The following is a 26,477-nucleotide window of genomic DNA, read 5'->3' as shown; positions in this document are numbered from 1 at the left end:
TTTTAATCTAGAATTACACATTGATGGAAGGCAGAGTGTGTCACCGTGGTATTTTCAAATACTTTATCTATATGCCTTAGCCCATCACTCTGAGGACAGGTGAGTGACATCCGAGAGGAAGCCATGAGCTTTAACGAACTTGTTGGAGAGTCACCTCAGTTTCCAATGCCTGGTCAGACAGTTCATTTTCTGTATCTCTGTAAATATTGAACACAGGTCTATAGTTGGGCGGTACTGTTACAATGTAATCCATAGGAGCTGTGTTAAGAAAATATTCTGGTATGGGAGGTGGCATAGGCACCTTGTGAACGATCACTTCCTCCTGGCCTTTATTTCTGAGAACACAGCAGACTTGACGGAATCGGTATTTACATCCTGGTTTTATCTCTTCCTTAGCATCGCAGCTTTTCCTGCAGCGCCCGTCTTGTTGCCGGCATTTCCTCACAGGAAAGACTGAATAATAAAAGGAAAGACCATTTTACAAGCATGCCTGCCTATTTGACATCTCATAACAACTTCATGGGTCATAATTAGACCATGGCGACAAGCTCAGGGCTGGTAAATACCATGTTTCTAAGGATATTTGTTCCCAACCTCCTATCGGCCAAAGTTTTTGTCTGAAGGTGAGATGAATCTTAACATAAAAGAAAAGAAACTTGCCAGTCACAAGGAATGGGAGCAAGTTTTATTGAAGCTACAGTGTCTGTGTGAAGCTATCCACATAAAGTTCATCTTGTTGTCACTGTGCTGGAGTCCTTTACATTGGTAATATCCTATGTGGTTAAATTTCCTTGAATACATTCTATTGCCAAATATACATTCCAATGAGTATGTAAAACAAATGTGCATAGTTTTAAACAGACAAACAAAAAATAAAATGAATACCCATATGCCTGCATTCCAATTAGAAATAGAACATTGTGCCCAGTTCTGATGGTTCAGTGGCTGAGCGTCAACCTATGAAGCAGGAGGTCATGGTTCAGTTCCCAGTCAGGACAATGCAGGAGGCAGCCAATCAATGATTCTCTCTCATCATTGTTGTTTCTATCTCTCTCTCCTCTCTTCTTCTCAGAAATCAATAAAAATGTATTAATAACAAAACTTTCCTTTAAAAAAAAGAAGAAAAGAAAAGAAACAGAGCATTGCTAGGACCTGAGAGTAGTGTAGGCTTTCCTGCCTGAGAGCTTCATTTGCTCAGGTATTCAGTCAGTGCTGCTTAGGCCAGAAATGTGCCCAGGAATCAGGTGGATGTCTTGTTAAAATGCACTCTGCTTCAGTAGGTGGAGTAGCGTCAGAGTTTCTGCTTTTCTAACAACTCTCTGGTGGATGCCAATACTTCTAGTCCACAGACTAGCTTTTATGTAGCAAGGTTTCAGGACATAAAATACCTCACTAAGTTCCATGTGTTTAATATCCCATATTTTCCAAATAAATGCAAAAAAATAAAATTATAAATTCCATGTAGTTGGAAATTAAATAGCAGGGTAAGAAATAAAACTTAGATTAGAGGAGGGGTAAGAAAGTCAGAAGTGGTGAATTCAGGAAACTTTGGGAAAACCTAATTAAGAGAAAACAAAAAATGACATCCATAGTGAAATGGTGAAATAAAAAAAAATACATAATATTAAAAATAACAAAAGAGATAGATTATCAACAACTGTACACAAATAAAATTGAAAAGCTAGATGAAATGTGCAAATTCCTAAATATATTCCAGGGATCGCATAGGAAGAAAAGACAGACATAAATAAATCGAGAAGTGTTTGGAAATTGAAATGGTAAAAGACAAAACAATAAACAAAGAAACAAAAAACACCTCTTCTGGGAAGCCCCAGCCCTGGATGATTTTTACATTTTTTGTAAAATACATATAATGGGTCTAGGGTACCACATGCACCCACACTGTTATGGTACCATCACCATCATCCATCTACAGAACTTTCTTCATCTTGCTGCAATGAAACTCTGTACCCATTAAAAAATAACCCTCTTGTCCTGGCCAGTGTTACTAATTGGTTAGAGCATCGGCCAGAGCACTGAAAGGCCACCAATCGATCCCCAGCCCCAGTTGGGGTGCATAGGAAGGCAACCAACCAATCTTTCTCTCTGTCATTCTCTCTCTCTCTCTCTCTCTCTCAATTCAATGGAAAAAAATATCCTTGAGTGAAGATTAACAACAACAAAAATCACCTTCTCACACGCCTGGCAATCTCCACTCTGCTCTATGTCCCTATGGATCTGACTGTTCTGTTATGATCCCCTCAGACAGCACTTGTCTCTTTGTACCTGTCTTATCTCACTTTGCATGAAGTCTCCCATGTCCATCCACACGGAAACATGTGTCAGAGTTTGCTTCCATCCGAAGGGTAATTGATATTCCCCTGCATGTACTAGTACACACCGCTTCCTGTGTATCCATTCATCACTCAGTGGACATTTGGATTGCTTCCACTGTTTGGCTGTTGTGAATAATGCTGTTAGCCTGGATGATTGTGAAGGTGCATTCTGCTACTTTCACAGGAGGTCACACACAGAATGTTCCAGAAAATATCTGGGGCTTTGGGTGGGGGGATTTTGGTTCTAAAACCAAAAATTATAGGTGCATTTTCTTTATAAATATAAAATTTAAATATCCTAACTAAAGTATTAGCCAATTGAATTCAACAATGTGTTAAAATACATCTTGCCTTGGCTGGTGTACTTAATGGTTAAAGCACTGGCCCAGCACCAAGGGTCACGGGTTTAATTCCCGGTCAAGGGCACATACCTGGGTTGCAGGTTTGATCCCCTGCCCCAGTTGGGGCCTGTGCGGGAGGCAATCAATCTGTGTCTCTCTCACTTCCATGTTTCTCTCTCTCTCCCCCTCTCCCTCCCTCTCTTTCACTCTATCTAAAAGTCAGTGGGAAAATATCCTCAGGTGAGAATTATAAAAAAACGACAACAGCAAAACACCCACATCATGATCAAGCAGGTTTTAATATGAATGTAAACTACCATCCCGAAGCATCCATCTTACATAAAAACTGCTGTTTGAAATTTTAACGCTGCTATTTTGGCTTCTGTAAATGCTTGCTTGCGTAAATAATAAGGACAGTAAGACTACTCCCATTCCAGAGAGGCCATACACTATGCCCCACACAGAGTTGTCTGTGCTGGCACCAGGCCCCGCCTTGAGATTTGGTCTCATGGCCCCCTCCTAGCACGCAGGTCTTCTTTCTCAGAAGGCCCAGAAGTCTCATTCCCAATTTGGGAGACAAAGGACTGGAAAAAGTATAATTAGAGAAAGTTTCCTCCATGTTTGGGGGCCCAAAATTTGAAAGACACATTTTTCTCTGGGCTTGCGCATAATAAAATGTAACTCGCTTTCTCTAAATGTTGCTTGGTTTTTCTCCGGTCTTCTGTAACAATCCAACATTAGAAAATATTTTAATGACATTCACTACCTTTACAGAATTAAGGAGATAAATAATAGAATTACGTTATTTAATACAGACAAATTATTTGATTTAGTTCAATGCTTATTTATGATGAAAATTCTATGCAAACCATGAATAGAGGGAATTTTCTTAATTTGGTAAAGTTTATGCATTAAATTCTAAAGCTAACATTATTTAATGAAGAAACTAATATCCATTAGGTCAGAAAAATAAAAATACTCTCTATTATTGCTATTCTTTAAAATAATAGTGGTGGACCTGGTCAGTGTTTAAAGGAAAAGACAAAAGGAAACAGAAGTATGAGGATTGGAGGGGAAGAGATAAAATTATCATCCACTCTAGCAATTATGATTAAAATATTAAAAAGGAACTAACAAATTCTTACAATAAATATGAGTTCAGTAATTATGTCAGATGCCATATTACCTTAAAAGAATTGATAGCACTTCTCGACACCAACAATAACTAACCAGAAAATAAAATAGATAGCATAGCTACGAAGTATCTTAGATGTGAATGATATCTAAGACCTCTATGGGATATGTCTTAAAACTCTAAGAGAAAAATGTGATCTTGGATGGAGCGCCTTAATTATTATATATGTTCACTTTCCCCTCCATTAATCCATAAATGTCATGCAATGTTAATCAAAATCCCAGTGGGATTTTTTTTGAGAGACTTGATTATTTTATTTTAAAGTTTGTAATAAACATAAAGACCATGGAGAGCTAAGATTTATTTTTTTAAAAAAGGAAGACAACTGAAGGACTTGTATGCATGCATATAAGCATAACCAATGGACGCAAGACACGAGGATGGGGTGGGGAAGGGGGAGAGCAAGTGCCAGGGGGTAGGGTAGGGGAGCCCAGAAGGAGGTCAATGGGGGGGGGGAAAGGACACATATGTACTGCTATTTGTAATACCTTAAAGAATAAAATAATTTTTTTAAAAAAAAGCGAGACAAAGGCTTGTCCTTCTAAATACTGACAGACTATAAAGTCTGTTACAAAAAATAGAGGATAGTTACAAGAACAAGTAAACTAATAGAACAAGGAAAACAGACAGTTTGAAATAGATACATGCTTAAACAGGAACTTAATGTGCAATAGCAATGGAGAAAGCATCAATTATTTATCCTATGGTGTTGGGAAGCCTGGTTTGCTCCATGAGAAAAATAAAAGTGGCTTTACACATTCCGGTTGGTGTCTTAAAGATCTAAACATGAAAGGCAAAGCTAAAAAGTTATTGGAAGATTATGTCACAGATTTCCTTTGAGACATAAGAATGGGGAAGAACTTTAACGAAACCACCAAGGCAAGGTTGAATTTGTTTAGATCAGAATTACGTATTTTTGTTCAATGAAGGACAGACATGTCCTTGGCAAAATTCATAGACAGTTCATAACAGCTTCGGGGATAATATGCCCAGTTACTAAAGATGACTAGGGAATAATATAAAAAATAAAGAACTCCTTCTCTGGCCAGTGTGGCTCAGTTGGTTGAGCATCGTCCCGTGCACCAAAAAGTTGCCAGTTCACTTCCTCATCAAGGCACATACCCAGGTTGTGGGTTCGGTCCCCAGTACAAAGTTTGTGATTGGAAGGGAAGAAATAAAAGAGCTCATTGAGAAGGAAGTGAGTGAGCTATGAGATTCACTGGGGAAAGAGTGCACCAGGCAGAGAAAGCCCAAGGCCCAGAGATTTTGCACAATAATAAGGTGGCTGTGGTGACTGCACAATGAGTTCTGTGGAAATAATTGAAGAAACATAATGGAGGTTGAGATCACAGAAGGTCTTGCAAGTCATTGAAGGAAGCCACTCAGATATTTTGATCAGAGGATAAGAGAAATGCCATTGAAAACAACAGTGTACTATGGCCTAACCATCAGACTGGTAAAATGCTGAGTGTTGGAGGGATTATGGTGACATGGTAAGTCTTGTGCACTACTGGTGGGAGGTATGAATGTTCCCTGTCCCTGTAAGTGTCACTGGTTTTTATTATTCTTCTTCGCGTGTAAGGGCTGTCCAGGATAAAGCATGAAGACTTTATGCTTCTTTTATCATCTCAACTACTCTCTCCAAGGGGATTGCCCAAATTTATATCTCCTACCAGAACAGTCAGACTTGAAACCCCAGAACATGTAATATTTCCTTCACTACCACATGCTCTGAGTTTCCATGATTCGAGGATTGCTTTTATAAAATCTTGCACCTCTGTCTCTTTCCTAGTCTCAACACCTCCACCACAACTGAAAGCAGACACCACCAATCCCACAGAGGCTGAAAAATTACTCAAAACCCTAAGAGCTAACAATTTCTACTGGCAGTGTCTTGAAAGATCTGTAAGGGAGGACTTCGTGGAAAAAAATGCTTTACACTTAGTTTTACCCTGACTTTTGACCTCAAGGAATCTATTCTATATGAATCCTTGTCCAAGTATGAATGGATACTTAATAAGTATGTTCACTGATGTGTTGTTAGAAAATCAGAAAATTCTCAAATGACTTTACATAAATTATCATACAGTGGAATTTCACAAAGAATAAGTCAGATCTTTAGGTGGTGACATGGAAAGATGGTCACAAAACATTATTAAGTGAAAGGAGAATGCTGCATAACAATGTATATAGCATGTTATTTTTAAAGTATATATATATATAATTTCAGAGAGGAAGGGAGAGAGAGAGATAGAAACATCAATGAGGAGAGAGAATCATTGATCAGCTGCCTTCTGCACACCCCCCACTGGGGACTGAGCCCACAACCTGGGCATGTACTCTGACCGGGAATCGGACCTCCTAGTTCATAGGTCAATGCTCAACCACAACTGAGCCACAACCGCAGGGCACATGTCACTTTTTTATAGAACAGAAACATAGGTTCACTTTTATATGACCTTGTTCATACATTGAAATGTATCTTGAGAAATATACCACACAGGAGGAAGCGGAGTACTTTGAATAAGAAACTATTCAGGTCCCCTTCAGCAGCAATTTCACAGGTCTGGGCGTGACTCTAGATAAACTTTAAAAAGCAGTGATATTAAACCCTAGACTTTCATTGCTCTATTTCAAAATAGTTCTGCAGATATTTTCTGACCTGTTTGCCAAATTCTAGAATATGAAAAAAAAAAACTTCACTTAAAGCTACAACTGGACGTTCAGGACCAAGAACACAGAAAAGTGGGCTCTAGGAATCATTTCCAAGAGCTGACACAAGCTGGAGAGAGAACTGAAGCAGTTAACTCCCATCAGGTTCCGTAGGTGGCAACTTGGAATTTTCCCAAAGACAACTCTGGCTGGTGGGGTTGCCTCTGTCTAGTAAGGAAGAGCTTGTCCTAGCCTTAGGTTCTACACCTGCTGGGGACAGGGTCCCAAGGGAGAGAACCAGGGAGCTGCCCAGGACGAGGGGTACAGTAACACCTTGGAATTTCCAGGACCAAAGGCCCTTCTACCTCCATGTGTGGAGTTTCCCGGGGTTCTGATTACCTGGGATCACTTGTGGTAGGAACACAAGGACAGTGAGAGTCAGCAGCAGGAGTTTCATGGTCCTTGGGAAGTAGGCGGCAGTGGATCCGGGAGTCCAGAACACTTTGTACAGTGTGCATCTGAACTGGAGTTTTATTGTCCTCTCTGGGCACTAGACTGGACAGATAAAAGCTAATTCGTGTGGAACAGCAGTCTATTGGCTGGCACACTGATTGAGCATCTGATACAGGCCCTGGAGGTCAAGCAGATGATTAGAAGTCAGGGGCCTTTTGGGTGTGTTTGGAGATATATGAAGAGTGGCCTCCCCGCTGGCTTCCCCAGACCTCTCATAAGGGACCTGCCTTCTCTGCTCACAGTCCCTCCCACCCCGGCATATGCCTGCTTTTAAAGTGTCTATTTACTTGTGTGTGTGCCCCCACTGGATGTGAGATTCCTGAGAATAAGGACTGTATCTCTCATTTTTGAACCGCAAGGCACAAAGCACATTCTAGTGAAGGTTTGTGGAAAGAAGACACATGTCAATCTATCATCCAAAAATCTTACATTGGTGTCCACTGGGAAGTGACTTGCCCAAGGTAATAGAGCTGGTTTGCTGGAGAATTTGGAGGAGAGAATTTATAATAGGACTCAAAGTGGGATGTTATGCAGTCATCAGAAATGTACTCTCCTTCCCTAGCTGGTTTGGCTCAGTGCATAGAGCATTGGCCTGAGGACTGAAAGGTCCCAATTTAATTCCAGTCAAGGGCCATGCCTGTGTTTCAGGCTCTATCCCCATTAAGAGATGTGCAGGAGGTAGCCAATCAATGATCTTTTCTCATCATTGATGTTTTTATCTCTCTCCCTCTTCCTCTCTCTTCTTCTCTGAAATCAATATAAATATCCTATCTAATAAAAGAGTAATATGCAAATTGACCATCACTCGAATGCACAAGCTGGCTGCCCCCATGTGGTCAAAGATGGCCATCCCCATAGGTACACAAGATGTTCGCCACAAGAAGTGTGGAAGGGGAAGGCAGTTGTTGGTGATTAGGCCAGCAGGGGAGGGCAGTTGGGAGGGACCAGGCCTGAAAGGGAGGGAAGTTCGGGGTGACCAGGCCTAAAGGGGAGGACATTTGGGGGGACAAGGCCTGCGGCTGAGGGCAGTAGGGGGCAACCAGGTCAGCAGGGGAGAGCAATTATGGGCGACCAGGCCTGCAGGGGAGGGCAGTTAGGGGTAATATGGCCAGCAGGGGAGGGCAGGTAGGGGCGACCGGGCTTGCATGGAGGGCAGTTAGGGGTGACTGGGCCAGCAGGGGAGGACAGTTAGGGGCAATTGGGCAGTCATTGGAGCAGTTAGGCATTGACCAGGCTGGCAGGGGAGTTGTTAGGGAGTGATATGGCGGGCAGGCTGAAGCAGTTAGGGGAGAGCTGGAAGACAGGCAGGTGAGCGGTTGGGAGTCAGCAGTCCTGGATTGTGAGAGGAATTCCCAGATTGGAAAGGGTGCAGGCTGGGCTGAGGGACAACCGCCCCCCCCCCATGAATTTTGTGCACTGGACCTCTAGTATTTATAAAAAAGATTTAAAAAAGGAGAAAGCACCTTACTTAAGGCAGCTCCACAGGAACTTGGGATGTTACTTCTGACAAGGGCACCCCAGAGGCCATTGAAGCTCTGGGATAATCTGTGAAGGCCTTGACATTCAGATCAGCCCCTGGGATGCAGAGCCCCAATGTGACCTCTAGAGTCAGCCTCGTCCTGAATTGTTTGCATCATATTTTCACCCTATACCAACTCCTGCTTCCTCTTGTTTACTTGATCCTAAAAGTCCCTGTAAAGTTTCAGAAGACAGTGCTGATTTTCCTTTCTGGGGTTTGATGCCCATGCCTGTGAGATCAGACAATAGGAATTGGCAGGGTTGCATGTAGATGAGCAAACTGGAGTGCCCAGGATGGACTATCTTCAAACCACTTTTAGGTTAACACATCCTAACAGGCAGAGCTCCTTTACTGTGAAATGTCTGCTCAGAGAGGTCTAGGGTATTCTCTAACTGGTTTTGTCAAGCTGAGGCTAAGTGATAGAATAAGAGGAATTTCTCCAGAGAATAAAGATAGCTTTTCTAAGTTCCATCCAGGCATAAAAAAACTATATATTAAATTTATGAATGTCTCTCAATGGCTTATGATGAGTGAGATACCTGGCACTTTCTAAATGGACGGGCTTGAGAAAAGCCTTTTTTGGGGGTCACACTACAGAAAAGCAGGAACATTTGGACTACCCCCAGCCCAATTCGTAGAGCCTGTCCTAATGTCTGCAGTGGTGGTGGTGCGAATGGAGAATGGTAATTTCCAAAAGCACCTGTTCTGAAGGGGAAAAGCCCATCACAGGGGAGAAGATAAGTGCATGCAGTTCGTGTATCACAGTGAGCCTCTGGCCCAGTGCCCACTCTCGGCCATCCTTGTCCCGGGATAAACTGAGGTCCTGCCCATCACTAAGTACCTGGAGGGTGTGACATTGTTGTTTACCTGTCGATTGGATTTGTATTTTGCTGAAAGTTGCTGTTACTTTTTTAAACAGCTTTATTGCGGTATAATTAACAAACAGGAAATTGTACATATTTAAAGTGTGCAATTGGATAATTTTAACCTGTATGTACTCATTAAAACTTCATCCCCACCAAGAGAATTAACATATCTGCTACTGCCCCAAAATCCTTTGTGCCTCTTTAAAATTCCCCCTCACCTCTTCCAGCACTCTCCCTCCACCCCTAGGCGTCTTTTGAGCTACTTTTTGAAACCATACATTAGTTTGCATTTTCCAGAACTTGCCCAGTTAGACTGGATTGTTTCTAGTTTGGGCTATTCCAAAAAGGGATAGTATGGGCATTCACGTGCAAGTCTTTATTCGGACATATGCTTTCTGTTCTTTTGGGTAAATATCTTGGAGGAGAATGGCTGGATGACATGGTAGGCGTCAGCTTAACTTACTAGGAAATTTCCACTGTGTTTTCCAAAGTGGCTGTACCATCTTGCATTCCTACCAGCAATGTATGAGGGTTTCAGCTCTCCACATCCTCCACAACACTTGATATGATCAGTCTTTTTAATTTCAGCCATTCTAAAGGGTGTTTGTTTGTTTTTGAGTGCTGCTATTTTGAGGGGTAATTTATTGTTAGAATTCAAATTTAAGTTTTGCTGTTAAACTGCCAGGAAGGGAAATACAGCTTCTCATATTCTTGCTTCTGAAGTTTGAAGGGAATCCTTTCAGCAGAGAGTTCATAATCATTTAGTAACAAAAACTAATTGGAAAAGCCCACCTGCTTGGATGAGGGCTACTGGGCTAGGAACTTTCTGCAAGACTGTGGGCAGCTAAACTCCTCAGCTAAACTTCACTTGCTGTGTAAGCTCTTCCTATTCAGGAAAAGGTTGTTTTTTTTACAGGCCCCATAATGTGAGATCATAACACATTCCTACCAGGAAGCAGAGCTCAAGGCTTCTTGCTTGTTGCATCTCCAAGAAAATGGTGATGTGCAAAGATCAAAACCATATGGAGGACTCCTGAGTGAGCTTTCTCTTCCCTTCGTGCCTATGCTGGAAGAGGTGGTTTTTTTTCTTTCTTTTTCTTTTTTCTTTTTCTTTTTTTAAATATTTTATTGATTTTTTACAGAGAGGAAAGGAGAGAGATAGAGAGCTAGAAACATCGATGAGAGAAACATTGATCAGCTGCCTCCTGCACACTCCCCACTGGGGATGTGCCCGCAACCAAGGTACATGCCCCTGACCAGAATCGAACCCTGGACCCTTCAGTCCGCCGGCCGACGCTCCATCCACTGAGCCAAACCGGCCTCGGCTGTTTTGTTTTGTTACTTCTCCCCTAACACATATCCTCAAAGCAAGTATTATCAAGCAGGGCTCCACTACCGTCTATACTGGTACTCGGATTGCCAAATATAACCAGAGCTTGGGTCAATAAAAGAAGCCCATGGAGCTTGCAAATGAACCAGATTGTCTGTGTTGTGTAGTCCTTAAACAAAGGAAGAAGAAGGATTTCTCTAGGTGTGGCCTGCCCCCATTCCAGAGCAAGACATCAGCCAGAAGTTTGTTTATAGAAGTGATTATTTTTTAAAAATATTTTATTGATTTTTTACAGAGAGGAAAGGAGAGGGATAGTTAGAAACATCGATGAGAGAGAAACATCGATCAGCTGCCTCCTGCACACCCCCCAGTGGGGATGTGCCCGCAACCAAGGTACATGCCCTTGACCGGAATCGAACCTGGGACCCTTCAATCCGCAGGCTGACGCACTATCCACTGAGCCAAACTGGTCAGGGTGAAGTGTTTATTTTTAATTGAAATATATTTGACATATATCATTGTGTAAATTTAAGGCATACAACATGTTGATTTGATACATTTATATATCGTAATATGCTTGCCATTGTAGCAATAGTTAGCACCTCTACTAAGTCACATAATTCTCTTTTCTTTTTTTGTGGTGGGAATTATTAAAATATAATCTCTTATCAAGTTTGATTATTATATACTAGAGGCCTGGTGCATGAAATTTTTGCACGGGGGTGGGGTCCCCTCAGCCTAGCCCGTACCCTCTCCAATTCAAGGGATCAGGCCTAAACTGGCAGTCGGACAACCCTCTCAAAATCCAGGACCGTTGGCTCTTAACTGCTCACCTGCCTGCCTGCCTGATCGCCCCTAACTGGTCCCCCTGCCAGCCTAATCACCCCTAACCACCTCTGCCTGTTCACCTGATCTCCCCTAACAGCTCCACCTTGCTGGCCTGGTCACTCCCAACAGCCTGCCCCTGACTGCTCCCCCCCACCCTTGCCAGCCTGGTTGCCCCCAAATGCTCCCTCTGCTGGCTTGGTCACCCCTCACAGCCCCTCCTGCTGGCCTGGTCACCATCAACTGCACCCCCTGCTGGCCTGGTTGCCTCTAACTGCCCTCCCTACTGCCTGCCTGGTTGCCCCATGCAGCCTTCTATTTGGTCATTTGGCTGCTTGTTACTGCCCACCCTGCTGGCCTGGTCACCCCATGCAGCCTGCTGTTCAATAGTTTGGTCATCTCTCACTAACCCCCCTGCTGGCCTGGTCACCCCACGTAGCCTGCTGCTCAGTCATTTGGTCATTTCTCACTAACCCCCCTGCCGGCCTTGTCACCCAACTCAGCCTGTTTGGTCATCCGTTTGGTTGTTTCGGATGTGACGGCCCCTGGCTTTTTATACATATAAATTACTGTCTATAATCACTATACAGTAGGTCCTCGGGTCACGTGGGAGATCCGTTCCTAGGGCTTGACATAACACGATTTTGGCCATAAATCGGAACCCACCTACATAAGCACCTACGTCACACACATGGAGCACATACACAGCAGTAATTAAGTGAAACAGTAAAAAAAATTTAAAACCAAGATAACAATTCCTGACCTTTACTTGTGGTAAATACAGTAAATAGTAAAACACATAAAGAACATATGTACATACGTCAAAATGACAGAACTTTTTTTAAAATAAATAAATGGGAGATGGCGACATAACCACAAAAAACGAACGTCGAGCCCAACGTAACCCGAGAACTGCCTGTGCTGTGCACTAGATCTCCAAGACTTATTTATCTGGTAGCTGCAAGTTTGTACCCTTAAACAGCATTCCTATTTCCCCAGCCCCCAGCCCCTGGGAACCACCATTTTACTCTGTTCTTACAAGTGTGACTTTTTTTTGGATTCCACATATAGGTGATATCACATAGCGCTTGTCTTTCTCTGACTTCTCTCACTTAGCATAATGTCCTCAAGGTCCATTTCTGTGGTTGCAAATGGCATGATTTCCTTCTTTCTCATGTCTGACTAATACTTCATTGTATGTTTACATCACATTTTCTTTATCCATCAATTCCTTGATGGGTAGCTTGTTTCCATATGTTGGCTCTTGTGGATAGTACTACAATAAACATGGAAGTGCACATATCCCTTTGATACCCTGTTTTCATTTCTTTTGAATATATACCTGGAAGTGGGTATATTTTTAAATTTTTTGAGGACCCTTCATCTTGTTTTCCACAGTGAGTGAACCAATTTACAGTCCCGCTAACAGTGCCCAAGGATTCCCTTTTTTCCACCTTCTCGACAACCTTTGTTGTTGTTTGTCTTCTTGGTAACAGCCATTCGAACACGTGAGAGGTGATATCTCACTGTGGTTTTTATTTGAATTTCCCTAATGATTATTGATGTTGATTTTTCATGTTTATGTTGACCATTTGTATATCTTTGGGAAAATGTCTATTCAATTTCTTAGCCCATTCTATTTTTTTCTTTTCTTTTTAGTTCTCTCATATTTTATTTATTTTATTGTTTAAGGTATTATAAATAGTAGTACTTATGTCTCCTCCCCTCACCCCCCATTGACTTGCCCCCAGCCTCCTTTACCTCCTGGCGCTTGCCCTTCCCCCCATTACCCCCAGTGTCTTGTGTCCATTGGTTATGCTTCTATGCATGCATACAAGTCCTTTGGTTGATCTCTTACCCCCCAAACCTCCCCTGCCTTCCTGCTGTAGTTTGTCTGTTCGATGCTTCTTTGCCTCTGTATCTATTTTTGTTCAACAGTTTATAATGTTTTTTATCTTCCACAAATGAGTGAGATCATGTGGTATTTATCTTTCACTGACCCTTTGCCCATTCTTAATGAAATTATTTATTTACTAGGGGCCCGATGCATGAAATTAATGCAAGAGTAGGATTGGGCAGCCCCAGCTTCTTCCGGAATGTCGTCCTGATGGTCATTCTGCTGTTTGCAGAGTTCAAAGGGGGAAAAGGAGACATATGTAATACTTTCAACAATAAAGAATTAAAAATAAAATCCAGCTGATGATTTAGTTTAAAGTTGTCCCAACAGTACTGCCAAAGATACCTGACAGAAGTAAAGAAGAGGTAGTTCTGGAGGTCAGGACTCAATTAATTTACTCAGATAAAATTCCAAGAAAAATGCACAGATCAGAAAACACGCAAGGCAACGAGGCACCATAAATTCAGGACAGCAGAAACTACAGACCAGAGATTCAGGCTTTCAAAGGCTTCACATATTAGAAGTATTGATAACATTAATTTTAATAAGCTTTTAAAAAAATGAATTGATGAGATTTAAATTTCTCATCAATTAAATATTTTCTGAGCCCTGTCAAGAAACACCCCAATGTTAGATATAAATAATATGTTCAAAACTGGGACTTAAGGTCTGCAAAGCATAAAGAAACTGCAGAACCAGGGGGCTTAGATGCCTAGGGTGCGTGCTTTACTGCCTGTCTTTCATCGCACACTCACGGGGTCACAGGGAGTGCTCATGTTAGTGAACAGAGGGGGGAAAAGCAAGAGTGTGTTTGTGCAGTGGTTTGCATGATGCCGGCACCAGCCAGAAGTGCTGCATGAACAGCCTGGTTAGGGGGCCCTGAGATCTGCCAGTAAGTAAGGAAAATCCTTCCCAGAGAGAGAGATGGCCTAGGTATGGATCCACAGTAATTCATGGACAGTGAGAATGGGCTGACTGGTGGGTTGGTCAGGGTCTCAGAGAAGACAAGATAAGATTTATAGCAACGAGGTGTGTGGGAGAGTTATGTGAATGGATCTCTCTGAAGAGCTTGGGGTGTGAAGGTATTTACTTTGGATAAAATTTAATTTTTAAATTAAAAATATTTTCAATATGGTTGACATTCAATATTATTTTATATTAGTTTCAGGTGTATAGCATAGTGGTTAGGCATTTATAATTTATGAAGTGATCCCTTCAATAAGTCTAGTATCCACCTGACACTATACAAAGTTATTACAATACTAGAGGCCTGGTGCACGAAATTCGTGCTCAGAAGAAGGGTGTGTGTCCTTCAGCCCAGACTGCACCCTATCCAATCTGGGACCCTCGGGAGATGTCCGACTGCCCTTTTAGGCCGGATCCGACCAGGCAGTCGGACATCCTTCTCACAATTCAGGACTGCTGGCTCCCAACCACTTTCCTGCCTGATTGTCCCTAACCTCTTCTGCCTGCCAGTCTGCTCAGCTCTAACAACTCCCCTTCCAGCCTGATGGATGCCTAACTGCTCCCCTGCTGGCCTGCTTGCCCCTAACCACTCCCCTTCCAGGCTGAATGACGCCTAACTGCTCCTCTGCTGGCCCAGTCATCCTCAACTGCCCTCCCATGCCGGCCTGATTGCCCCCAACTGCCCTCCCCTGTCGGCCTGCTTGCCCCAAAATTGCCCTGCCCTGCCATCCTGGTCACCCCTATCTGCCTACCCTGCTGGCCTGGTCGCCCCCAACTTGCCCTCCTCTGCCGGCCCTATTGCCCCTAAATTCCCTCCCCTGCCAACCTGGTCACCCCAAACTGCCCTCCCCTGCCGTCCTGTCGGCCCCAACTGCCCTCCCCTTCAGGCCTAGTCGCTCCCAACTGCCCTTCCCTGCCAGCCCAGTCACCGCAACTGCCCTCCCCTGCCGGCCTGGTCCCCCCCAACTACCCTCCCCTGCAGGCTTGGTCCCCCTCAATTGCCCTCCCTTGCAGGCTATCTTGTGTCCACAAGAGGTGGCCATCCAGTGTGTTGGAGAGATGTTCAATTTGCATATTCCCTCTTTATTATATAGGATTCCCTATGATGCTCTTTCCAACTCCCTGGTTATTTGGTAAAAACCAATTTGTACTTGATATTTGTGTGCCATCAGAAAGACAAATGAAGTTCTCAGTAGCCAGTGAACAAAATGGCCCATCCTTCACCCACCATTATGAGGCCTACATTCAGATGTCCATGTGTGACCCAAGTGTGGTCACAGAAATGTGCCTGTGAGGCCAGCCTTTCAACAGTTTCTATTCCAACCTGGAAGCAGCTGGGGGAAAGGAGTCCTTCGGGCTCACACGTGGGCCAGTTTCCCACAGTGGGTGATGACACAGGGACCTGGAGCCAGAGTTAGCCTTCACCTGAGGTTCCTGCTGCTACACAGAAAACTTAGTGTTCTAAACACGACTCTCATAAATGCAAGGATTTAGAATTGTGATTGTGACAATTTATGCTGCCATCAAGGGGCAGGACTGACACAAGGGATGCCTCTGATTTCCCAAGCCACTCGTTAAGAAGACAGAAGGACACGTGGAAAGATTAAGGTTGGAATACTTAACTAAGTGATTCAGGCTGTACATACTAGTAAGTCACCAGCAGACAAATGGTTCAAACTTGTCATGGAAATAATTGGACATTTCAAGAAAAGTGCTGAGGAGTTTATCATTGACAGTATTGGGAAGTTTTGGACTTCCTTACACAGCTGTTGTTTTAATCTAGAATTACACATTGATGGAAGGCAGAGTGTGTCACCGTGGTATTTTCAAATACTTTATCTATATGCCTTAGCCCATCACTCTGAGGACGGGTGAGTGACAGCCGAGAGGAAGCCATGAGCTTTAAGAAACTGGTGGGAGAGTCACCTGAGTTCCTACTGCCTGGGTAGGTCGCTCATTTTTTGTAACTCGGTTAGTAGTGAACACAGGTGTGTTTTTGGGCGGTACTGTTACTATGGCATGAAATGTACTTGAGGGTCGGCGTGGTGTGGGAGGTGGCTTAGGCACCGTGTAAATGATCCCAGGGTGGCCTTTTGGTCTGAGAACACAGCAGACTTGACCAAATCGGTATTTACATCCTGGTTTTATCTCTTCCTTGGCATTGCAGCTTCTCTTGCAGCGTCCGTCTTGTTGCCGGCATTTCTTTGCACGCAAGTCTGAATAATAAAAGGAAAGACCATTTTACAAGCATGCCTGCCTATTTGACATCTCATAACAACTTCATGGATCATAATTAGACCATGGCTACAAGCTCAGGGCTGGTAAATACCATGTTTCTAAGAATATTTGTTCCCAACCTCCTATCGGCCAAAGTTTTTGTCAGAAGGTGAGATGAAAACATAAAAGAAAAGAAACTTGCCAGTCACAAGGAATGGGAACCCGTTTTAATGAAGCTACAGTGTCTGTGTGAAGCTATCCACATAAAGTTCATCTTGTTGTCACTGTGCTGGAGTCCTTTACATTGGTAATATCCTATGTGGTTAAATTTCCTTGAATACATTCTATTGCCAAATATACATTCCAATGAGTATGTAAAACAAATGTGCATAGTTTTAAACAAACAAACAAAAAATAAATGAATACCCATATGCCTGCATTCTAATTAGAAATAGAACATTGTGCACAGCTCTGATGGTTCAGTGGTTGTCAACCTATGAAGCAGGAGGTCATGGTTCAGTTCCCAGTCAGGACAATGCAGGAGGCAGCCAATCAATGATTCTCTCTCATCATTGTTGTTTCTATCTCTCTCTCCTCTCTTCTTCTCAGAAATCAATAAAAATGTATTAATAACAAAAGTTTTCTTTAAAAAAAGAAGAAAAGAAAAGAAACAGAGCATTGCTAGGACCTGAGAGTAGTGTAGGCTTTCCTACCTGAGAGCTTCATTTGCTCAGGTATTCAGTCAGTGCTGCTTAGGCCAGAAATGTGCCCAGGAATCAGGTGGATGTCTTGTTAAAATGCCCTCTGCTTCAGTAGGTGGAGTAACGTCAGAGTTTCTGCTTTTCTAACAACTCTCTGGTGGATGCCAATACTTCTAGTCCACAGACTAGCTTTTATGTAGCAAGGTTTCAGGACATAAAATACCTCACTAAGTTCCATGTGTTTAATATCCCATATTTTCCAAACAAATGCAAAAACAAACAAACAAAAATAGAATTAAAAATTCCATGTAGAGAGAAACTAAGATGGCGGCATAGATAAACACCCGAAATTGCTGTCTCCCACAATTGAAAAATACTGCAAAGGACAAAGCAGACATCATCCAGAACAACAGGAAGGCTGGCTGAGTGTAAATTCTACAACTAGAAGGAAAGAAAAGCACGCTGAGAGCCAGAGGAGCTGCGGAGGTGAAGTGCAGAGGTACAGCGGGGTGCGCACGCGGAAAGGGGGTGGCACCTGAGGACGCGGCTGTCTTTTTGAATCACAAGCTCCCGACTGCTCTGAACTCCGGTTCTGGGAAGTCTCTGGGGACCCAGGACTCATACGGGGAGAAGATATTACATATGTGTCCTTGTCCCCACGTTACCCTGTAAACCCCCTTCCCCCCCCCCCCCGCTCATGCCCTCACCCCCCCATTGTCCGTGTCCATTGGTTAGGCCTATATGCTTGCATATAAGTCCTTTGGTTGATCTTTCCCCCTTACCCCTCCCCTCCCCTACCTTCCCTCCAAGGCCCAACAGTCCAATCAATGCCTCTCCGTCTCTGGATCAGCCCTTGTTCATGCCTCTCCGTCTCTGGACCATCCAGATTGCAACTCCTCAGATCCATAAGGGACACACTCAGGGAGCAGACTCAGTGAGCACCAAAGCCCCACTGAAGCAAGTCTTGCCCCAGAAGGGTGTCTTCAGCACAGAAGTTCTCCCACTTCAGACACAGCTGATTCTCACAGCCATTTGGCCTGGAGGTCAATTCCTCCCAGTGATCCTACAACAACCAAGGCACCAAGAGTGCACCAAGAGTGTCCACCTCAGGTAACTGGGGAGGCTGAGCCACTGGGCCCTACAGGACACCTGGCGCGCAGGGCCACTCTATCAACACAGGGAAGCAGCCAAAATGCGGAGACAAAGAAACAGGTCACAAATGGCAGAGAACCCCAAACAAAAGGAATCCAAAGAGGACCACACCAAGACACATCATAATTAAAATGCCAAGAGCAAAAGATAAAGAGAGAATCTTAAAAGCAGCAAGAGAAAGACAGTCAGTTACCTACAAGGGAGTACCCATACAACTGTCAGCTGATTTCTCAACAGAAACCATGCAGGCCAGAAGAGAGTGGCAAGAAATATTCAAAGTGATGAATAGCAAGAACCTGCAACCAAGATTACTTTATCCAGCAAAGCTATCATTCAGAATAGAAGGTCAGATAAAGAGCTTCACGGATAAGAAAAAGCTAAAGGAGTTCATCACCACCAAACCAGCATTATATGAAATGCTGAAAGGTATTCTTTAAGAAGAAGAAGAAGAAAAAGGAACTCTTACCATTTGCCACAGCATGGATGGAACTGGAGAGCGGATAAATACCACATGATCTCACTAGTTTGTGGAATATAATGAACAACATAAACTGATGAACAAGGGCTGATCCAGAGACGGAGAGGCATTGATTGGACTGTCAGGCCTTGGAGGGAAGGTAGGGGAGGGGAGGGGTAAGGGGGAAAGATCAACCAAAGGACTTATATGCAAGCATATAGGCCTAACCAATGGACACGGACAATGGGGGGGTGAGGGCATGAGCGGGGGGGGGGGGGGGTTTACAGGGTAACGTGGGGACAAGGACACAAATGTAATATCTTAATCAATAAAAAATATATTTAAAAAAAAATTCCATGTAGCTGGAAATTAAATAAGAGGGTAAAAATACAACTTAGATTAGAAGAGTTGTAAGAAAGTCAGAAGTGGTGAAAACAGGAAACTTTGGGAAAACCTAGTTAAGAGAAAATGAAAAATGACATCCATAGTGAAATGGTGAAATAAAAAAAGATACATCATATTAAAAATACCAGAAGAGAATTATCAACAACTGTACACAATTAAAATTGAAAAACTAGATGAAATGTGCAAATTCCTAAATATATTCCAGGGATCCCATAGGAAGAAAAGAAAAACTTAAATAAATCAAGAAGTGTTTGGAAATTGAAATGGTAAAAGACAAAACAACAAACAAAGAAACAAAAAACACCTCTTCTGGAAAGCCCCAGCCATGAAATTGTCATGCATTCTAGCAATTATGATTAAAATATTTAAAAGGAACTAACAAATTCTTACAATAAATATGAGTTCAGTAATTATGTCAGATGGAATATTACCTTAAAAGAATCAATAGCACTTCTCAACACCAACAATAACTCGCTAGAAAATAAAATAGATAGCATAAGTATCAAGTATCTTAGATGTGAAGGATATCTAAGACCTCTATGGGATATGTCTTAAAACTCTAACAGAAAAATGTGATCTGGGATGGAGCGCCTTAAGTATTATATATGTTCACTTTCCCCTAAATTAATCCATAAATGTGATGCAATGCTAATCAAAGTTCCAGTGGGACTTTTTTGAGAGATTTGATTATTTTATTGTAAAGTTTGTAATGAAGATTAAAGACCATACAGAGCTAAGATTTTTTTTAAAAAATAAGCAAGACAACCAAAGGACTTGGATGTATGTATATAAGCATATACAATGGACGCAAGACTCAGGGGTGGGCTGGGGGAGGGGTGAGAGCAAGTGCCAGGAGGTAGGGTAGGAGAGGACAGGTAAGTGGGGGGAGGTCAATGTGGGGGGGGGGGGAAGGAGACATATGTACTACTATTTGTAATACCTTAAACAATAAAATAAAATTTGTTTTTAAAAAGCAAGACAAAGACTTGTCCTTCTAAATACTGACAGACTATAAAGTTTGTTACAAAAAATAAAGCATAGTTACAAGAACAAGGAAACTAGTAGAGCAAGTAAAATAGACAGTTTGAAATAGATACATGCTTAAACAGGAACTTTATATGCAACTAGAGGCCCGGTGCACAAAAATTTGTGCACTCGGGGGAAGGGGGGTCCCTCAGACCGGCCTGTGCCCTCTCGAAGTCTGGGACCCCTCGGGAGATAACGACCTGCTGGCTTAGGCCTGCTCCCGGGTGGCAGAGAGCAGGCCCAATTTCTAGGTGCAGCCCCTGGTCGGGCTCAGAGCAGGGCCGATTGGGGAGTTGGGGCGCCTTCCCCTGTCATGCACAGATCAGGGCAGATTGGGAGGTTGCGATGCCACCCTCAGTCACGCTCAGGGTAGGGCCGATTGGGGGGTTGGGGCACCGCCCCCTGTCACATTCAAGGCAGGGTCGATGGGGAGGTTGCAGCGCCACCCCCTGTCACGCACAAAGCAGGGCAGGTCAGGGGGTTGGGGCTCTGCCCCCTCTCACTCACAGAGCAGGGCCCATCAGGGGGGTTGGGGCTCTGTACCCTGTCATGCACAGAGCAGGGTCAATCAGGGGGTTGGGGAGCTCCCCCCTGTCATGCACAGAGCAGGGTCAATCAGGGGATTGTGGAGCTCCATACCCTGTCACACACAGAGCAGGGCCGATCAGGGGGTTGAGGAGCTCCCCCCTGTCACTCACAGAGTAGGGCCGATAGGGGAGTTGGGGCACCGCCCCCTGTCACACCCAGGGCAGGGTGGATCAGGGGATAGGGCACCGCCTTCTATCACCCACAGAGCAGGGCCGATCAGGGGGTTGGGGCGCCACCACTCTCATACTCAGGGCAGGGCCAATGGGGAGGTTATGGCTCTACCCCATCACACACAGAGCAGGGCTGATCAGGGGGTTGGGGTGCCGCCCCCTGTCATGAACAGAGCAGGGCGGATAGGGAGGTTGTGGCCCCGCCCCCTGTCACACACAGAGCTGCAGGGCCTATCAGGGGGTTTGGGCGCTGCCCCCTGTCATGCTGATCCCGGTGCTGGGAGGCATATTACCCTTTTACTATATAGAATAGAGGCCTGGTGCATGGGTGGGGCTGGCTGGTTTGCCCTGAAGGGTGTCCTGGATCAGGGTGGGGGTCCCCACTGGGGTGCCTGGCCAGCCTGGGTGAGGGGATGATGGATGTTCGCAGCTGGTCACACACCCTTCAGGGTGGGGGTCCCCACTGGGGTGCCTGGCCAGTCTGGCTGAGGGGCTGAGGGCTGTTTTCAGGCTGGGACTGAAGCTCCCAACTGCTCTTTTTTTTCTTTTTTCTTTTTTTATTCTTGGCCAGCTTTAGCTCTGAGGCCTCGGCTGCTGAAAACAGGTTTCTGGCCTTTGTTTACCATCTGTATTTGATACAATGTTGCGGTCTGGCTGGCTGAAGCTCCACTGAGTAAAGCAGGTTCTGGGGGTTGTTTAGCTTCTTTATTCGCAACGTAGTTGCTCAGAGTTGCAGCTGAGAGGCCAGCAAGTCAGGCGGAGAACGTTGGAGTTCACCATCACTGAAGCAAGCAAGCCTCCCTATTTGCATCAGCTGCCTGGCTGCCAGCTGCCATCTTGGATGCCAGTTAATTTGCATATCTTGGCCCTACTCTGTGAGTGACAGGGGGATTAGCCAATGGGAAGGGTAGCGGTCGTATGCCAATTACCATGTTTCTCTTTTATTAGTGTAGATAGCAATGAAGAAAGCATCAATTATTTATCCTATGGTGTTGGGAAGCCTGGTTTGCTCCATGAGAAAAATAAAAGTGGCTTTACACATTCCGGTTGGTGTCTTAAAGATCTAAACATGAAAGGCAAAGCTAAAAAGTTATTGGAAGATTATGTCACAGATTTCCTTTGAGACATACGAGTGGGAAGAACTTTAACAAAACCACCAAGGCAAGGTTGAATTTGTTTAGATCAGAATTATGTATTTTTATTCAATGAAGAACAGACATATCCTGGGCACAATTCATAGAGAGTTCATGACAGATTCGGGGATAATATCCCCAGTTACTAAAGATGACTAGGGAATAATATAAAAAATAAAGAACTCCTTCTCTGGCCAGTGTGGCTCAGTTGGTTGAGCATCGTCCCGTGCACCAAAAAGTTGCCGGTTCACTTCCCCATCAAAGCACATAGCCAGGTTATGGGTTCGGTCCCCAGTACAAAGTTTGTGATTGGAAGGGAAGAAATAAAAGAGCTCATTGAGAAGGAAGTGAGTGAGCTATGAGATTCACTGGGGAAAGAGTGCACCAGGCAGAGAAAGCCCAAGGCCCAGAGATTTTGCACAATAATAAGGTGGCTGTGGTGACTGCACAATGAGTTCTGTGGAAATAATTGAAGAAACATAATGGAGGTTGAGATCACAGAAGGTCTTGCAAGTCATTGAAGGAATCCACTCAGATATTTTGATCAGAGGATAAGAGAAATGCCATTGAAAACAACAGTGTACTATGGCCTAACCATCAGACTGGTAAAATGCTGAGTGTTGGAGGGATTATGGTGACATGGTAAGTCTTGTGCACTACTGGTGAGAGGTATGAATGTTCCCTGTCCCTGTAAGTGTCACTGGTTTTTATTTTTCTTCCTTATGTGTAAGGGCTGTCCAGGATAAAGCATGAAGACTTTATGCTTCTTTTATCATCTCAACTACTCTCTCCAAGGGGATTGCCCAAATTTATATGTCCTACCAGACCAGTCAGACTTGAAACCCCAGAACATGTAATATTTCCTTCACTACCACATGCTCTGAGTTTCCATGATTCGAGGATTGCTTTTACAAAATCTTGCACCTCTGTCTCTTTCCTAGTCTCAACACCTCCCTGAGAACTGAAAGCAGACACCACCAATCCCACACCGACTGAAAAACTACTCAAAACCCTAACAGCTAACAATTTCTACTGGCAGTGTCTTGAAAGATCTGTAAGGGAGGGCTTCGTGGAATAAAATACTTTACACTTGCTTTTTCCCTGACCTTTGACCTCAAGGAATCTATTCTATATAAATCCTTGTCCAAATATGTGTCTACTGCCATACCACCCTGAACGCACCCGATCTCGTCAAATATGTATGGATGCTTAATAAGTACGTTCACTGATGTGTTGTTAGAAAATCAGAAAATGCCCAGATGACTTTGCATAAATCATCATACAGTGGAATTTCACAAAGTATAAGTCAGATCTTTAGGTGGTGACATGGAAAGATGGTCACAAAACATTATTAAGTGAAAGGAGAATGCTGCATAACCATGTATATAGCATGTTATTTTTAAACCATATGTATTTTATTTCAGAGAGGAAGGGAGAGAGAGATAGAAACATCAGTGAGGAGAGAGAATCATTGATCAGTTGCCTTCAGCACACCCCCCACTGGGAATTAAACCCCCAACCTGGTCATGTGACCTGACCAGGAATCGAACCGTGATCTCCTAGTTCATAGGTCAATGCTCAAGAACAACTGAGCCACAACTGAGCAGGGCATATTTTACTCTTTTATAGAATAGAAACATAGGTTCATTTTTAACATTTAAAATATATATATGACTATGTCTATATATATATATATATATATATATATTATTGATTTTTTACAGAGAGGAAGGGAGAAAGATAGAGAGTTCGAAACATCAATGAGAGAGGAACATCGTTCAGCTGCCTCCGGCCCATCCCCCACCTGGGAGGTGCCCGCAACCAAGGTACATGTCCTTGACCGGAATCGAACCTGGGACCCTTCAGTTCACAGGCCAATGCTGTATCCACTGAGCAAAACAGGTCAGGGCAGGTTCACTTTTATATGACTTTGTTCATACATTGAAATGTATCTTGAGAAATATACAACACAGGAGGAAGTGGAGTACTTTGAATAAGAAACTATTCAGGTCCACTTCAGCAGCAATTGCACAGGTCTGGGCGTGACTTTAGATAAACTTTAAAAAGCAGTGATATTAAACCCTAGACTTTCATTGCTCTATTTCAATACAGTTCTGCAGATATTTTCTGACCTGTTTGCCAAATTCTAGAATATGAAAAGGAAAAAAGGACTTCACTTAAAGCTACAACTGGACTTTAGGACCAAGAAAACAGAAAAGTGGGCTCTAGGAATCATTTCCAAGAGCTGACACAAGCTGGAGAGAGAACTGAAGCAGTTAACTCCCATCTGGTTCCGTAGGTGGCAACTTGGAATTTTCCCAAAGACAACTCTGGCTGGTGGGGTTGCCTCTGTCTAGTAAGGAAGGGCTTGTCCTAGCCTTAGGTTCTACACCTGCTGGGGACAGGGTCCCAAGGGAGAGAACCAGGGAGCTGCCCAGGACGAGGGGTACAGTAATACCTTGGAATTTCCAGGGCCAGAGGCCCTTCTACCTCCATGTGTAGGAGTTTCCCGGGGTTCTGATTACCTGGGATCACTTGTGGTAGGAACACAAGGACAGTGAGAGTCAGCAGCAGGAGTTTCATGGTCCTTGGGAAGTAGGCGGCAGTGGATCCGGGAGTCCAGAACACTTTGTACAGTGTGCATCTGAACTGGAGTTTTATTGTCCTCTCTGGGCACTAAACTGGACAGATAAAAGCTAATTCGTGTGGAACAGCAGTCTATTGGCTGGCACACTGATTGAGCATCTGATACAGGCCCTGGAGGTCAAGCAGATGATTAGAAGTCACGGGCCTTTAGGGTGTGTTTGGAGATATGAAGATGGCCTCCCCACTGGCTTCCCCAGACCTCTCATAAGGGACCTGCCTTCTCTGCTCACAGTCCCTCCCACCCCGGCATATGCCTGCTTTTAAAGTGTCTATTTACTTGTGTGTGTGCCCCCACTGGATGTGAGATTCCTGAGAATAAGGACTGTATCTCTCATTTTTGAACCGCAAGGCACAAAGCACATTCTAGTGAAGGTTTGTGGAAAGAAGACACATGTCAATCTATAGTCCAAAAATCTTACATTGGTGTCCACTGGGGAAGTGACTTGCCCAAGGTAATAGAGCTGGTTTGCTGGAGAATTTGGGGGTGAGAATTTATAATAGGACTCAAAGTGGGATGTTATGCAGTCACCAGACATGCACCCTCCTGCCCTAGCTGGCTTGGCTCAGTGGATAGAGTGTTGGCTTGCAGACCAAAGGTCCCAAGTCCAATTCCAATCAAGGCACATGCTAGGGTTGTGGGCTCTATCCACAGTAGGGGGCATTTAGGAGATAGCTGATCAATGATTCTTTTTCATCATTGATGTTTTCATCTCTCTCCCTCTCCCTCTCCCTTCCTCTCTGAAATCAATAAAAATATCTCATCTAATGAGAGGGTAATATGCAAATTGACCACCACTCTAACACAAAGATGGTCGCCCCCGTGTGGACACAAGATGGCCACCACAATATGGCCGGCAGGGGAGTGCAGTTGTTGGTGATCAGCCCAGCAGGGGAGGACAGTTTGGAGGAACCAGGCCTGCAGGGGAGGGAAGCTGGGAGGAACCAGGTCTGCAGAGGAGGGCAGTTAGGGTGACCAGGCCTGCAGGGGAGGACAGTTAGGGTGACCAGGAGGCCTGCAAGGGAGGGCAGTTAGGGTGACCAGGTCTGCAGGGGAGGGCAGTTAGGGTGACCAGGCCTGCAGGGGAGGGCAGTTAGGGTGACCAGGCCTGCAGGGGAGGACAGTTAAGGTGACCAGGCCTGCAGGGGAGGGCAGTTAGGGTGACCAGGCCTGCAGGGGAGGACAGTTAGGGTGATCAGGCCTGCAGGGGAGGGCAGTTGGGAGCAACCAGAGCTGCAGGGGAGGATAGTTGGGGGTGACCAGGCCTGCAGAAGAGGAAAATTAAGGGCAACCAGGATGGCAGGGGAGGGCAGTTAGGGGTGACCAGGCCGACAGGTAAAGGCAGTTAGGGGCAATCCAGCCCGCAGGGGAGCAGTTAGGCGTCAACCAGGATGGCAGGGGAGTGGTTAGGAGGTGATACGGCTGGCAGGCAGAAGCGTTTAGGGGCAATCAGGCAGGCATACAGGCGAGCTGTTGGGAGCCAGCAGTCATGGATTGCGAGATGGATGAACCAGATTGGAGAGGGAGCAGGCTGGGCTGAGGGA

Source organism: Myotis daubentonii, chromosome 8 (assembly GCF_963259705.1).
Source record: "Myotis daubentonii chromosome 8, mMyoDau2.1, whole genome shotgun sequence".
Classification (NCBI taxonomy): Eukaryota; Metazoa; Chordata; class Mammalia; order Chiroptera; family Vespertilionidae; genus Myotis; species Myotis daubentonii.
Note: the sequence above shows the minus strand (reverse complement) of the source record.